Source organism: Eleutherodactylus coqui, chromosome 2, assembly GCF_035609145.1.
Source record: "Eleutherodactylus coqui strain aEleCoq1 chromosome 2, aEleCoq1.hap1, whole genome shotgun sequence".
NCBI lineage: Eukaryota > Metazoa > Chordata > Amphibia > Anura > Eleutherodactylidae > Eleutherodactylus > Eleutherodactylus coqui.
This window is the reverse complement of record NC_089838.1, coordinates 199,025,185-199,041,315: the sequence shown is the minus strand read 5'-3', so window position 1 is coordinate 199,041,315 and position 16,131 is coordinate 199,025,185. Positions and strand designations below refer to the sequence as shown.

General features: G+C 43.2%; 1 long non-coding RNA gene across 1 annotated transcript in view; it reads right to left on the bottom strand.

Annotated features, from left to right (window-relative positions):
- LOC136610719 (uncharacterized) overlaps nt 1-16,131 on the bottom strand; it is a 53,930-nt gene that overhangs the window by 18,211 nt on the left and 19,588 nt on the right. Inside the window, exon 2 of the long non-coding RNA XR_010790151.1 lies at nt 14,821-14,924. This is a non-coding gene — a long non-coding RNA (uncharacterized lncRNA). The remainder of the gene's footprint in view (nt 1-14,820; nt 14,925-16,131) is intronic.

Below are 16,131 nucleotides of genomic sequence, written 5' to 3'. Positions count from 1 at the left end.
TTGACTTTACCCTTTAGCAACTACTCACTTCCATGTGATTTTAATCAGTATCTAGCCATGGTTTAGGCTTCCTTCAGGCAGTTTTTGGGGTGTTTTTATGGCTTTAAATAATAAAAAAAAAATATGAATTTTATGCTTTTTTTTACAAGCTTTTTTTTGTTGGTTCTTTTTCATAAACATATTCTAACTATATAGAAGTTGATGCAAAAACACCTGGAAATAGCATCAAATTTAGTGCAAAGCATAAAAAATGTAATACACTCAAGAACATGGTACGGAAAATGTCAACAATAAATTTGCAGCATGCTAGAAAAATGCTGCAGATTCTAAATCCGCAGAATGTCAATTTATGCTGTGAATTTACCGGCGTATAAGAGGACGGGGCATATAAGACGACCCCCCCAACTGTCGCCTTATACGCCTGGAATACGGTGTAAAAAAAAAAAAAGCAGTACTCACCTCCCCCGGCATTCTGTAGTGCTGCTGCAGGCTGTCACTCCCTCCTCATCCAAGACAGAGCATTGCTTTCCGGATGCTGGGCTTGAAATCCCCGCCTCCAGAAAGCTAATGCTGTGATTGGCTAACTCACGCGCCGTCAGCCAATCACAGTCATTCAATGACATCACTGAATGGCTGTGATTGGCTAACTCACGGGGCGCCAGCCAATCACAGCCTTTTAACATTGAGTGGCTGTGATTGGTTGACCCCACGTGCCCAAAGCAGCACCTGGTTGTCTTTACCCAGTCCTCTCCATACCCATAGTGGGGGAGGTTGTCTTGTTGTCTATCAGGGAGATCCATCTGGCTATATGGATCACTTTATAATATAACTGGAGGTTCGGTAAGCCAGTGCCTTCTTGGGGGCACTTTTGAACTAGATAAGAGAACGCAAGGCGTGGTTTGCGTCTATCCCAGGTGAATCTTCTAAACAAGCTGTGTATATGAGAGAAAAAGAAGCTGGGAATTTCTATTGGGACCGAGTGGAGTATGTAAATGATGGACGGCAGGATATATGTGGATATATGATTCTTCCTACCTAGCCATGAAATTAATGGTATGTTAAATTGTTTGAGTTGATTTCTCACTTTTTTGATCAGTGGGATGTAGTTGGTGTCAAAGAGGTGGTGTGGGTTAGAAGTTAGTGTTATGCCCAGGTATTTAATGGTCAAAGGTGGCCATCTAAAAGCAAATTGCTCTTTTAGATATGCGATGGTATGGGGTGGGGCGGAGATATTTAGGGCATCCAATTTGTCATAATTAATTTTAAAGTTAGATAGCCTGCCGAAGAGGTCGAAAGTCTCCATGAGCGCCGGAAAAGCCCTTTTTGGGTTTGTAATGAGGACCAAAAGGTCATCAGCAAAAGCCGCGGTAGTGTTTGTAATGGCCCCTATCTTAAGGCCCTCGATATCTGGATTCTGTCTAATTCGTTGAAGTAGTGTCTGATAATGTGCCATTGACCTAAATTCTGGCTGAGGGATCTGAATATAATGAGAGGATGGCTCTAATGAAGGGAGACGGGAAGCCAAATTTCATTAGGGTATGTTCCATGAAATTCCAGCTAACCCTGTCAAAGGCCTTCTCAGCGTCAGTGGATTTCATTACCAATGGTAGCTTATTTAATTTAGCGTAGTGTATAGTGTGGATTGCTCGTGTTCTATTAAATTTCCCCTCCCTACCTGGGACGAAACCCACCTAGTCCGAATTTATTAATTTAGGGAGAAAAGGGGCTATTCTTTGGGCAAGTAACTTCACCCAAAGTTTGATGTACGCGTTTAGTAGTGAGATGGGGTGATAGTTACTGCATAGTTCCGGGTCTTTACCTTCCTTGGGAATTAAAGTTATATAAGCCTCCAGGGATTGCCAGGGGAGGACTGAACCAGAAAGGAGGGAGTTGCAGAGTTTAGTAAGATATGGGATGAGTATTTTTGCAAACTTTTTGTAGTAGAGAATTGGGAGTCCATCTGGGCCTGGGCTTTTCCAGTTGGGGATGGAGGCCAGAACCTCTGTCACTTCATCTTCTGCTACCGGTTATAGAATTGAGGAGACGTCCTCCCCGGTCAGACCCGGGAGTCCTAGAGTATTTATAAAAGCAAGGGAGGCGTCAGAGATTTTCTCCGAGTCCTTACGAAGGTTATATAGTGCGGTATAGTATTTTTCAAACTTCCTGGACACATCTCGGGTGGACGTCACCACATCTCTCATGGGGGTCTTAATCTGTGAGATAAAGGTTTTCTCTTTTTGCTTTTTGATGAGCCTTGTCATTGTTTTTGAGCCTCTATCTCCGTGTATATAGATTTTGTATTTGGAGGTGAACAGGGTCTTTGCTGATTTTATGTTCAGGGCATTTTTAAGTTTTCCTCTCAGACACTTTAATTCCTTAAGGATGTCGATGCTAGGGTTATTTTTGTGGAGGCCTTCCGTAGTAGTGATTTGGGCAAGGAGTGAGTTGATCTCCTCATTTCTTTGCCGATTAACTCTGGCACCTAAGGAAATCAGTTCTTCTCTGATGAAAGTTTTGTGAGCCTCCCACATAATTGGGACGGGCACTTCAGGGAAGTCATTGATCTTGAAGTATTCTTCTAATTTCTCTGACAGGAGTGAACAGTTGTCCCTTCCATTAATTAACATACAGTTAAGGCGCCAATTCCACTCCCTCCTCGGCAGGCTATCAACTACCAGTGTGATGAAAATAGGGGCATGGTCCGAGATAGTAATTGGGCTGATGTTGGTGGAGGTGCCAGAGTGCATATATTTGCCTGATATCAAGAAGTAATCTATTCTATGATAGGAAGAATGGATATGGGAGTAATACGAATATTCTCTAGTCCCTGGGTTCAGGATCCTCCAAACGTCCTGTAGGTTTAACTCTGATAAAAGGCTCCTCAGCTTATGAATCTGCTTTCGGGCGGACGGCACGGAACCCGAGGTGGTGTCCACTGAATGATCTAATGCTAGATTAAAGTCGCCCCCAACTACGCGCAGGCCCTCCGCAAACTCTCCAAACTTGGTCAGAACCCGTGTTAACTACAGGATTTGGGGGGTTTTGGAGCATAAAGGTTGGTGAAGGAGATCATACTGTGTGTCACCGTGCCTTTCAAAAAAAAATATCTACCCCTGGGGTCCAGCTCCGTCCGCACGGAAACAAACGGGACATTTTTGCTAATTGCAATTAAGACCACTCTAGAGGCCGAGGAGTGTGTGCTGTGGTACCATTGCTTGTAATTAAATGTGAGGTTAGGGATATGGTCATGGCGAAAATGAGTTTCTTGGAGAAACACCACCTCCGTTTTGTGCTTTTTCAAGAGAGAGAAGGTCTGGGATCTTTTCTGTGGGCTATTCCAGCCTCTTCCTGCACAAGACAGCCGCAATGCAGGATGGACATCTTTCCACAGAGCTGGAGGAAAGAACACAAGTCCGGCAATGGAGCCGGTCATGTGCTCTTTTCTGCCAGCGTTGCGGAGAGTCGTCCGTCCTGCAGTGTGACCGTTTTGGTATCGCTGCATCCGTAAAAGTCTGATCTATCAAAGTAATGTATGATTTACCCTGCACGGTGAATGTGGTCAAAAAAAATAAAGAAACTACGCCCGAAATGCACTTTTTCGGTCACCCTATTTCCGAGAAAAAATGTAATAAAAGGCGATCAAAAAGTCAACTGAATGCGAAAATGGTACCAACAGAAACGTCAGGACATACCGCACAAAATAAGCCCTCACACAACTATGTCGCCAAAGAAATAAAAAAGTTATTGCACGCAGAAAATGGACACAGAAAATAATTTAAAAAAATTAAATATCTTAAAAAAAAGAATACAAGTACTACAGCAAAAAAAATACTATATAAGTTTGGTAACGTAGTAATCATACTGACCCATAGAATAAAAATATCAGGTCGTTTTTGTTGCACTTTGCGCGCTGCAGAAACAGGACGCACCGAAAGATGGTAGAAAGTCTTTTTTTTTCTCTCCGATTACAATTTTTTAAAGGTTTTTCAGTAAACTATATGGTACAATAAATAGTGCCATTGCAAAATACAACTCGTCCCGCTAAAAAACAAGCCCTTATACAGCGACGTAGATGGATAAATAAAGGAACTACGATTTTTTTAAGGAGTAGGGGGAAAAAAAGGAAAAAAGCAAAAAAGCTCCGTCACTAAGGGGTTAAAAGTGGGGATGGAAAAAAGCACAATAAAAACAAAAGTAAAACTGCTTGGCCACTAAGGGGTTAAAATGAAAAAAAAAGGACATTTGACGCAATAGCGAATAATACTCACGCATGTTCTTCTTTTCTGCTTCTATTGCGTTCGTCCAGGCATCCCCATAAACCTGAGTGGAGAGTTGAAGCCAGGATTGTTCCTTTCGATTCTTGTTTAAGTACTCTGGGGAGTTACTGTCCCATATGCTAGGGAAGTCCTGCATCATTGCGACAAGTTTGCCCATGTCGATCATTATTCGTTACGCCTGGTGGCTGCAGGCTGGTGGCTTGTGGCTGCAGGCTGGTGGCTTGTGGCTGCAGGCTGGTGGCTGGTGGCAGGCTGGTGGCTTGTGACTGCAGGCTGGTGGCTGGTGGCTGCAGGCTGGTGGCTGATGGCTGGTGGCTGCAGGCTGGTGGCTTGTGGCTGCAGGCTGGTGGCTGGTGGCTGCTGTCTGGTGAATGAGGTGACTGGAAGGGCAGTGCTGCTGCTGAAATTTGCCTGTGAAGCTCTGTGCTGTGTGTTGGGACGCCTCCTACCACGCCTACTTCCTGTAGTCATAGCAACCAGTGACTCCATCCGCAGCTGCACTGTGGATGTACTGCGTGAAAAAACGCACCCATTCACTTGTATTGGAGGCTTCACGCGCAGAATCCGACCCAAATTAGAACAGGTCGCAGATTTTTTCAAGCGCGTGAAAAAACGCGATACAAATCCGTCCGTCTGGGGACAACTGCGGATCCTCATAGGAGTATATTGGCTGCGGTCTGGGGCGGATAATGTGCCTAAAATAACGCGCTAGAAATTCAGTTCGTGTGCAGGCACCCTTAGTGTTCTTGGGGCTCTGCTTAGTGACCAGCTCTCAGGCTTCTGCAGTGGAGGCATCTGACATTTGGTCTGGAATGGCAGCCACGATGGGATGTCGAGCGGAGGTATCTATAGCGTCTCCCATGCTTTGTCAAGAACATCCGGTTATGTAATAGTTATCGGCTGGCCGTCTTTAAAGGTGGAGAGGCCAAACGGAAAAAGCCATCTCATAGGCATCTTTTTTTTCGTAGGGCCTCCGTCAGGGGCTTCAGTATGCAGCTTTTGGCCAGTGTACTGGGGGCAATGTCCTGGAATATGAGAACTTTACTGTCCTCATGAATGATCTCGTGTGCCTCTCTGGCTTTTTGTAAAATAGCTGAGGTGTCCACGTAGCTCAACAGTCCACAGATGACATCCCTAGGCGGTTCTGTTGGCGAGGGTTTGGGTCGCAGAGCTCTGTGAATACGTTCTATTACTATCTTATCGGCTCTGTCCTTCTCTAGCAGGGTCTGGAATGTTTGTGAAGCGGCCAGTTTTAATGCCTCAGGTGTCGTGGACTCTGGAAGGCCTCTGAAGCGGATATTCCTTCTTCGACTTCTGTTCTCCTGCACCTCTATTAAAAGCATAGCTTGGTTTAGTTGGTCTTGCTGTGCCATAAGATTGGACTGGAGGGCTGATATTATGTTGTAAAATTTCCTGAGGTGCACTCTCCAAGTCCTTGACTCTGTGGCCAATTTGCTTAACCCCTGCCTTAAAGGGGTTGTCCCTCGCCGAAACTGTTTTTTTTTTTTTCAACCTCCCTCCCCCCCCCCCCCCCCGTTCGGCGCGAGACAACCCTGATGCAGGGACCTAAAGAAAAATCCGCACAGCGCTTACCTAAATCCCCGCGCTCCGGTGACTTCTTACTTACCGGCTGAAGATGGCCGCCGGCATCTTCTCCCTCCGTGGACCGCAGCTCTTCTGTGCGGTCCATTGCCGATTCCAGCCTCCTGATTGGCTGGAATCGGCACGTGACGGGGCGGAGCTACACGGAGCTACACGGAGCCCCATTGAGAAGATAAGAAGACCCGGACTGCGCAAGCGCGTCTAATTTGGCCATTAGACGGCGAAAATTAGACGGCAACCATGGAGACGAGAATGCCAGCAACGGAACAGGTTAGTGAAAAACTTTTGATAACTTCTGTATGGCTCATAATTAATGCACAATGTACATTACAAAGTGCATTAATATGGCCATACAGAAGTGTATAGACCCACTTGCTGCTGCGGGACAACCCCTTTAATGTCTGCCAGCTCTTTCATGACTGGAGAGATAGATTGTGCCTGGATTTTTTTGAGGAAAGAGTGTGATATCGGGTCTCTGTCTGTGTCTTCATTGTGTTCTGAAGCAATTGAGGCACTCTCTATGTCTGAGTCCTCCATGTTTTGTTCGGTAAGTTTTTTTGAGAGGTTTTCTTTCTTTGCGCCGCTGGCGAACTATGTTTTTTTTAAGGTATTTGTCCATCTCAGCTTGACTTTTGTTGGTCTTAGGGGTGTCTGTATGTTCCTTGTTTTTGTCTTTTCCAATTTTCACCATTTTATATTAATAAGCTATATCGCCCCGCTGGAAGCTATTTTCTCAGGATTAAGTGACTCTTGTACTAGTCCATCTGGTCTGTGGCTAAGAAAGCATAGGTCTCGGGGTCTCTTGTTTGCATTAGTTAGTTAAATGAACTCCCATCTCGGGCCATCCGCGCCCCGGTGGCTTGAATTAGTGGGTATGCGAAAATTCCTGCGCCAGTAGGGCCTGCAAGAACAGCCCTGCATGTGGGCCATCTGTGTCTCAGTGGCGGCTCTTGCTCTCTAGGTCCCCAGGCAATTCCGATGGAGGGAAGTAGGCCACAAGATAATAGAAGGCGCAGGGCAGGAGCGGTGCGGTCAGCCCGACGGGCTGCAGTAAATAAGTAGCCCTGACTGTTTATTTTCTTGGGCTGCAAGGCCTGGTATTGTTTACTTTTTTGTTGTGGAAGTTGTGCCTCTTCAGGGCCTTATCCAGGACCTTATCCCAGGCCTTATCCAGAGCCTTAACCAGGGCCTTTTCCAGGACCTTATCCCCTGGCCTGTACTGCTAGGTCTGCGAAGGGTAACAAGACGCGTGGCTCAGGGCTAATGTCCGCTGTGTCAGGCACCCACCTTCTATGTTTGCCTCCTGTCAGGGGCCTTTGTGCCGTTTCCCACCTCCTCTCCCGCTCACGCAGGGCCGGGCGCGGCGTCCTGTACTCAGGTGCCCCCCACCTCCAGTGCCGCAGCAGAGGTCTCCAATGCCTGGCTCCACCAGAGCCGCCGACCGCCGCTCCACTCACCGGGGATCAAGCGACAAGCCCCGCTCTGCTCCTCTCGCAAGTCCGGGCTGTGACTTCAGCATGCAGGCGCTCCGGTTCACACAGCCCACCAGCACCTCTCCACTGTCGCCGGACGCAGTACACGGTGAGTCGTCTCTCCGCTGCTGTATGTTCTCTCCTGGGGTCCGAGGAGAGTTACTGGGTGGCAAAGGCAGTTTCTCTACTGGCGGAAATCTCTCTGAATCCGCGGTTTAATGGTGGAGCTCAGCCGTGTGCGTCATCCTGCCTCGGCAGCCAGGCCCCGCCCCCTCATCTATCAATGTTTAAAGGGGTATTCCAGGAATTAAATTTAAAATGTTTAATTCTTAATGACTGACAGATCATCAATAAATGTTTGGCCAGGATCAACTACTCAGATCTCTGCTGATCAGCTGATTCCTGGGGCTACTGTCACTGTTGTTACTGCAGGAAGCAGAAAGCACTGACCATAGCGCAGTGACCTAGGTTGGTACTGCTGTACATCTTTCATTGAATTCAGTCGGAATTGCATCTGCAGTACCAACCAGGGCTGCTGCACTTTGGTCAGTGCTGTTTGCCTCCTAAGCTGACTGCAGTGAGAGCAGCCTTGAAAATGAGCTGATTGGTGGGGATTTGAGCAGTGGGTCCTCACTGATCATCTATTGATGTCCTGTCAGTCAATAATATGAAAAAATTAAAAAGTCCTAGAATACCCCTTTAAGTCCCAGCGGCAAACCCATTTAAGACAGGATACTAAGTGCATATGCACCTCTAAGCATTCTCCTAAACTGTACATCATGGGTATAAAGCAAAAAATTCATGGATTAGCCCAAAAGACTGAAATCCAACAAGAAAAATGAGTTGTCTTATAGTTAGTGCATGTTTTATTGTTTTTTTTGTGGTGTGTTATGTCTAAACCTAAAGTTTTATGTTATACAAGTAGTCAGCCAAGAAAATTAAAAAGGAGAGTTGTATTTTTACTGAGTATAGGAGGCTCTTTGATGTATTTTATGTAGAGGAATATATTGTTATATAGAAAGAAGGTCTAAAGGGATCAGAGCACTTTATTTTATTCCAATGTACCTGTATGTAGGTCATTGACTTCCCTCTGAAAACTGATTATGCATGGCTATATTTACAATTTATTGTGTCCCAGAAATTGTGATTGAATAGACCTTAAATTAGGAACTGTGGACTTCATATGCTCACAGACCTTGAACCAACATTTCCTTCTCAGTTATTATTGAGAGACATGAAGTTGATCATGAGCTTGAAGCAAGAACAGAAAATACAAGGATATGAATAAAATTACATCCAATATGATGATCAAAAGGACAAGAGTTGAGAAATAAAATCTTTGCACAAAATACAAAATAATGCTGTTTGTTTCAAAAAATGCTAAGACATTAAAGGAAAAAATAATGATGATAATAATAATATCAGCAGCAAAATAATCACAATAATAACAGCAAAATCATCAAGAGCACAAGGACCGCCACAACATGTAGTGTATTTCTGTGTCCTGTATTATGTTAGTGCACTTTTTTTCACTGTAAGTGAATTGGTTTCTTTGTAAAATAAAATGAAGCTCCACTTTGGTGCCGAGTTACACATTATATCAAGAAATTGCTTTATCAGCAATTTCCAAATATAATGCTGTCATCGGCCCTGCTATATATAATGCAGATAATGACACTATTTTAGAGGACTGTTGATAATATGATTCCCTAACATAACGCTCCAAGGGGCTTTACCCTTTAAAGGGAATGCATCATTTACAGTGGTGGAAACGCATGTGCACCAATGCTCCATTTGCATGGGGAATTCAGAGTACACTAATTTAAAGATCCCTGGGATTGCCAGTGGTCGAACCCCAGAGGTCACACATTTATCCCCTATTCTGTCTACATGCAGACAGGGGATGACTGTTATTGGTGAGGAATGCGTTTCTCTGGAGAGCACACATCATCAGGGGCCCAGATAAACCTCAGAGATGATCTTGATTAAATTGATATAGATGGTAAGTCAGTATGCCAGACAGCAAGAATAAAACCCCTAAACGACATCAATTCAAAATATATGATTCCCACAGGAAATTGGAGAACTCAGTGGGAGCAAAAACTCCCACTATTGCTAACTACAAACGTGTTCTCAATAAAATATTGGGGTCCTCACCAAAAAAAAAAAGGGGGTGGGGGTAAATACAAGGCTGCAGAGATGGTAGAGTGTTTGACCTCAGTACAACTAGCACCTTAATGTCAGCTATCACCTATACAACCTTCTAACCTCCTATTCCCTGCAGATCCTAAATATCTCAAAGACTGTATATAAAAGAGGCTGACAACAATGGTGACTACCCTACCCTGAATAGCTAAACAATAGCAGCAGGAGGCTAAAGATTCTTAAATAAGAGGCCATCTCAGTATTCAAAATTAATAAAATAGAAAATAAATAATGAAAAAACCAGCCACCCTGATGGTGGACTGCTGGTGCAAGGATCAAAAAGACTGTGATCCATGTAATTTAACTCCCTAAATGCCACGATCAATAGCGAGCATAGTATCCAGGTGATTAGACAGAGGGAGGGAAGCTCCCTCTGTACCCAGTGGCCCCGCACAAATATAAAAGTGGGATGTCAATGGCATGGTAACCATGGCAGCAGGAGGCCTAGGAAAGACGCCCTAGTAATATCGTAGCTGTATGTCTATAAGACTGAGGCTTCAACACAACTTAATAGACTGCTTTGAAATTTTAGAAGCATATGGAATAATTCTTTGCTATACTGAGTCTATATAAGTTCACATTGTGATGTCTCTTGTGGGTCTAAATAAGTAACAGAACATGTTGTTGAAGAAAAATAAGCCACACGCACAGTATCACTGTAATCATCATGGCCCATATACTTACCTCCATGCTTTCACTGAAAAAAAAACATCATACCAACATAACAATACTAATAATAACAATATATAAGGGGCAAATAATTCCACCACACCAGAATTACATAATACCGCCACATAGTGATTAATACCAACATGCTGTTCCTAAATAAAAACAACTACAAAGATCAATACTAAAAATAATAACGCAATATAAGTGCCAAATAATATCCCCAGACCATGACCGCATAATACCACCATAGTGTTGCTGAAATAAACACTACAGAAAGACCTATATTACCACCACACACACACACAGGCGCGCACACACAGTGACCATATAGCTAGAATTCATGTGTTCATATCTGTTGATGTGTTCATATGAACATGAAAGGTAGATCCATTTCCTTAAAAACACTGATCGCTTTATTACATGTATTTAAATTGATATGCCTTGTTTGCACAAGCCATTTTCTCTGACATATATGCACTTTTGATGTATTTTTTTTATTAATTATGTAACTGCAGTTGCTTATGACACTAGAGAATTAATTGAGCAGTGGACTCCAACCAATCAACTATTAATGACCTACACTGAGGATAGGACATCATTGGTATTTGCCCAGGAAACCCCTTTAACCCCTGTCTTTTCAGTGCGGAATCAGTGGAAGTAATATGTATGCTCATTATCCCCATGAATGATTTTCTTGCATGCCGTGGAGAAAATTCTGGCATTATTTCACCACCCTTTTAAAAACACATTTACACTTACCAATTATCCTCATGATTCTCTAGTTTCTGAGGAATTGTAATGATAATTGGTCAGAGTTAACAAAGGGGATGATCAATGCTGCTCAGTGACATTTACAGTGCAACATTAATGCACAGCCAGATCCTGGTATTCAGTGATGTGAACTGTGTGTCCGCAAGAGTCATGTATCCAAATGAGGAATAGAGGGCACACAAAAACCCCTTTTGTATGCATTTGAATGTAGAATGCTATGACTAAGGGAGCTGGATGGCGCCATAGATGTGTCAGTAGGTTTAGAGCATTTTTTTCATACTCTATGGTAATTTGTGGTCTACACAACCATAATTTTTTTTTAAAAGCATGTCAAATTAAACTTTAATTAGTATTTTTATAAATTTCTCCAGTTGGATGAGCTGGACCTTTTCTTTTTTGGCATCAATGTTCACCTACAGTCTAATGGTAATTTTGGTATTCCCATAGTGTTTTTTATTCTGCAACAGTATAGAGGTCTTTTTGAGTCACTGTTTATTGATGTTAGTTATAGCCCATTTAGATGGGACAAATGTCGGGCAAACGATGCCCGACATTCCTCTTCGCAAGTACCCGCTCTTGTGCTTTTGCACAGGAGCAAGTATCATTGCTTCACAGCGGGTTGGCTACAGGAGATGTCTTTCCTTGCTCTCCCCCGCCCCTCTCTATTTACATAACATAGCAGGCGTTCAGTACTGCATACATTCCTGAACGATGAGCGATGTGTGTAAGTAGCAGCCATTGAGTACTGAACGGCTGCTATGTTAAGTCAATGGCAAGGGGTGGGGTAGCGCAAGGAGAGAAATCTCCTGCAGCCACCCCGCTGTAAAACAACAATACCCGCTCCGGTGCAAAAGCGTGTGAGTGGGTACTTGCAGGGACAAGTGTCGGGCATCGCTTGCCCGATATTCATCCCATCTAAATGGGCCTTTACTCATGGTATGGTTGTGTTATCCAGTGATGGTATGGTGTTGTCATTCACTCATTATGTATACAGATTCCAGATCCTGGTACAGCACAGTGTGCCCTGTATTTCTTATTTGGGCATATGACTCTTGAGGACTACAGTCCACACCACTGAATACCAGGACCTCGCTGTGTGTAAATGATGCAGTGTAAAGGCCCTATTAAATGCAATGATTATCACCCAAAATTCGTTCAGACGTCCGAAAGTGAGTGATAATCGTTAAATGTAAACACAGTCAGTCCTGCACTATTCATTCAATTGTCGTTTAGTGCTGTTTTTTAGCTGCCATAAAAACCATTCTTTAATCGCTCAAAATGTGTTCAATTTGAATAGAATTTTGAGTGGCTGCATCATGGGGATTGTTTGCCTTGCATACATAATGAGTACACTATTTACTCATTATGTATTCTGCCTGGAGAAGACAATGGAATCCTGCTGGCCAGATAACCATCGCATAAACACACGCCCAGCTGAGCAAACAACTCGTGGAGGAAATGGAGGTGATTAAAAGCCATTATCTGTAAGTGTAGTTTTATTCAAAAGTTTTGGCAGCTCGTTCAGTTGCGTGGTTGTTTAAGCAATAATCTTTGTGTGTAAAAGGACCTTAAATGTCACTAAGTGGTATTGATCATCTCTTTTGTTAACACAGACGAATTATCATAATGACTGTTCAGAAACTAGTGAAGGAAGATGATTGATGAGTGTAAATGTGCCAGGCAGTAATACAATGCAAGATAATTCAAATATTCTTACTTTGCATATATCTTAGGGCCTGCAGGTTGTTGCAGAATCTTTGGAGGCATGTCAAGTTTTCAGGTTTTATTGGGAGTCACCCAAGTTTTATGACCCCTCTCCCAGCCACCTGGCCCTCTCAGAGTTTCACCCAAATTTGCACCTGCTTTTTTAAAAATTGTTTTAGGGCTCCTGCACACTTGCGTTTTTCTTGTGCGCTTTTTTCACGTGACATCGCTGCGTTTTTTTTACGCGATTGTCAATGGGACTTTCTAATGTTAAAAACACATTGGATAAAAATTGCAAAGCACCAACTTGCAATGCATTTTTAACATTAGAAAGTCCTATTGGCAATCGCGTGAAAAAACGCAGCGATATCGCGTGAAAAAAACGTGCAAGAAAAACGCAAGTGGGTATTTACCCTCAGGCTGCTTTCACACAGCAAGATGCACAAATCTTGCATGAATATGAACATGTCCCATGTTTGGGTGTTCCCTTGGAATGATCTGATCCTTTGTTTTCAATGGGGCCGGCAAAAACATTGCACCGCGTGCGAAGTGCACGCACGTACGATGCAAGGTTTTGCCTTAAAAGCCAGGCCGGAGGATCACTACTGCTCTGAAGTGACATGAGGTGTGTTTCAAAGCGCGATATCGGACCAAGTTTCATAGCCCAATACCTCGCTCACCCATGTGAAATTAGATTTAGGAGATGCTGACTAGCTTTGCTTTTAGCTATCATTTCTTAAAAGCTATGGAAACCTTTGTGCATGGAAAATGAAGACACATATTTTCCTTAGTCCATCCAGAGAAATATGCTGCACTCATATGTTTCTTCCTTTTCATGCATCTAGAAAGCCTCACACCTGTTCGCAGGCTCTCCTACATTCAAGTTTCTGGCTTAATGATGTTCCCAGCTGTGATCAGTTGGTCTCTCTCATAAACATACACAAGCTCAGCAACTTCTCCTCTTTCAGAGGCTGTGCAGTTATAAACCACGCCCACTTAATACTACACAGCTATTTTTCCTCCTCTCTTTGAGTAGCTGCTGGTCATTCTTCCTTATTACTGATCAGAGCAGAAAATTCACCTGGAGTGAATTACAGCTTTCTGTAGTAGCTTTCTCTGCCCTGTTCTCCTCTGCCATACCCTGATGCTATCATAGAGCCCTCTGTAATAGCTCAGTGGAAAGGCAGTGAATGTTCACCCACAACAAAGGATCAGGCTGAGGAGAAGCTGTCAGCTTACTCTGCATGACAGTGTTTGCTAACATTTAAGTCCTCCAGTATACATTGCCTTGGAAAACAATACAAGCATAGCAATTAGAGATGAGCGAGCGTACTCACTGAGGTAAACTACTCGAGCAAGTAGTGCCTTATGCGAGTACCTACCCGCTCGTCTCAAAAGATTCGTGTGCCGGCAGGGGGCAAGGATCGGCGGGGGAGAGCAGGGATGAACGGGGGGGAAATCTCTCTCTCACTCTCCCCCCCCCCCTGCTCCCCCCTGCTTACTCCCGCAGCTCACCGACAAGCGGACAGGTACTCGCATAAGGCACTACTCGCTCGACTAGTTTGCCTTTGCCTTAGCGAGTACGCTCGCTCATCTCTAATAGCAATCAATCAGAGATTTATAATGAAAACCAATTACAAAAAGTCTTTATTTCCAAAAACACATTGATTAAAAAAAAGAGTGCAAAAATGCACAGCGCCTTTAAATTGCTCTAAACTTGTGATTTGTTGTAATGGGCAACAAGGTTAATTTTTCTGTCAGACAGTCATGATAAATGAGGCCCAAGTCTTTACATTTTACTCTCATTACTGTTGTTTTGGTGCTATTTTTAGATTTTATGGCAAAAGCAGTAATAATAGATATTTTTGTCCATATCATCTTCATTGCAGGACTTGTTTCTCTGCTCTATTATTCTAGCATTTCAAGTCTTTATTTTGTACTATCATTCATTATTCACCATGGTCATTACCTGTACACAGATCCTCTACTTTCCGCTAAACAACAATATATTCATTATGTGGAAAGGTGAAATTTTATGTTTTCTAGCTGCAGTCAATGTGATAAGACAAATATTTGTGGCCTGTTACCGAGGCAGTAAGAAAAATAGGCCTGTCTCCTACCTGTACACAGATTGTTGGGTTGGAGTGATTGCAGCAAAATCTGTACTTCCGTAGTATTTATACTCAGCAACATGGGCGCACATACTTGTTCTTTATACGGTATTCTAGAGGAGTAGAGAAGGAATAAAGGAAGCTCTTCACCCAGAAATATACCATTCTCCGTTTGCAATAAGATGCAGAACAATTATGAGGCCTTGCAGCATTTGTGCAAAAGCCGAAGACGTCCGCATACAAACCTGCTCATGACAGCATCCTTGTCAGTGTCCTGAAAACATCTACATACAGTAGTTTTACTGAATGCTCAAATATGGATTGTGCAGATCAGTCAGAATGGTGCTGTTATAATAATGATCACACAGTAGGGGAGTGAAGACCCAAGAGAGCATTAAATTATATTTACTCCACTCTTATCTCGGCTTTTTAGGAGGTAGCATCAGCAGTTGCTGACACAGTTTAAAAGACTAATGAATACCTTTTTGGCAAGCTTATATGCTGAAACTCTGATACAGCATTAACCATAGTGAGCCCAGGTTAGTGTAGTGCCCTTACACAACAGCACCATGAAATGTAAGCATGACACAAAGCTAGAAAATTCAATGATGCAAGAATGCAAGGGCTACATTTTAAGCAATTTCACATCTTGCACTAAAGGTCAAAAAATGAAAAATAAATTTTCACCGTAATGACTTTCTTATGGGAGAATGAAATTTTTCAACAGTGGTTTTTGAGATTTGTCTATTTGTTATTCTACAGAAGCAGATTTTCTGCTACCATATCATATCAAATAGACTGCAAGATGAACGGGTTGTGCATAAAAAATGAAATATCCAAGCAAAAGTCTGCTGGTTTTTAGGAAGAAAATGTACCTACAGTATGTATATAGTTGGAAAACAATATTGCCAAGTGTGCTGTCTAAAGGAGATTATTATTATGATACAAAGAAAAACCAGTTCATTTATAAATCTTCATCCAATCTGCAGGATAACAGATCAATTGTTAATAAAATGGCACAGCCCCCTTTAAATTTGGGTTTCCCTTCATGGCCTTGTTAGAATCAAAGACAAGAACACTGACCTAGCAGCAGAGGCGTAACTTGAAGCTCCTGAGCCCCAACAAGGGCCCCCAAATATAATGCTTTACTCATAGTACTGGGCTCCCTATATGGAGTAGAGAGGCCTTTTGAGCCCCCTAAGGCTCCTGGGGCAGGGTGCAATCGCATCCCCTAGCAGTGTACCATTCTTGAATTCCTTACCAAAATCTGCACTGCTAACTGCAGATTTTGATGCGGAATTGCTGGCAGGATTCTGCTAT